This window comes from Penaeus monodon, chromosome 24, assembly GCF_015228065.2.
Source record: "Penaeus monodon isolate SGIC_2016 chromosome 24, NSTDA_Pmon_1, whole genome shotgun sequence".
NCBI classification, from domain to species: Eukaryota; Metazoa; Arthropoda; class Malacostraca; order Decapoda; family Penaeidae; genus Penaeus; species Penaeus monodon.
The window spans coordinates 14,343,866-14,344,662 of NC_051409.1; positions in this window are offsets into that span (position 1 = coordinate 14,343,866).

Here is a 797-nt window from a genome sequence, read left to right on the forward strand (position 1 = left end):
TTAAAAGCATGCTCTGAAGTTCGCTGAAATTCGTCGCTGATCTGAACTCTGGGTCTCCGGGGCCACAAAATTGTCAGAAATGCAAATTCCACAAACCATTTAAACTTTGGATGTATCACCCTCTCGCTTGTCTGGGGTCCCCGCCGACCATAATTTTTTTTGTAATGAACGATCCTTCGCCCGGGGGAAGAGAAAGAGAGAGTTTTGCGGGAGATTTTTTTTGTAATGCCTTCTCTCTCCTGATGCCGTTTCCCACTTTTTTTTTCTTTTCTTTTTATTCTTCTTCTTTCTTTTTTTTTCCTTTCTCGTTTCCCCCGTCGAATTTTCCTTTTTGTCTTTTTTATTTTTTCCCCCTTTTTTTCTCCTTTTTTTTTCTTTTTGTTTTTTATGTTTTTTTTTTTATGTTTTTTCCCAATTCTTTTTCTTTTTTTCTTTTTTTTTTTCTCCTTTATTGTGTTTTCTGTTTAGTTTCTTTTTCCCCCTCCTTATATAATAAGAAATTATGATACTCTATTGCTGCAAATTTTCTCGAACGTCATTTCTAGAAATTTTATTCAATGGGCATTTGTTTTCTAAAACCCTGCAGTAGCAGTGTAAATAATAAAAACAAACGTCCAAGTATTTTTGACAAAATATAATATGGAAAATTTTTCCGCATCATTATATTACCTGAGGGTTTTATCGTTTTTATCAGAATCATCATTGTTTATCATCATTTTTATCATGACCTCTTAAAAAAAGCGGGACGAATTGGGTGATGTGCAGTGTGTTTTTATCCTTTAAGCTATGGTAGTGAT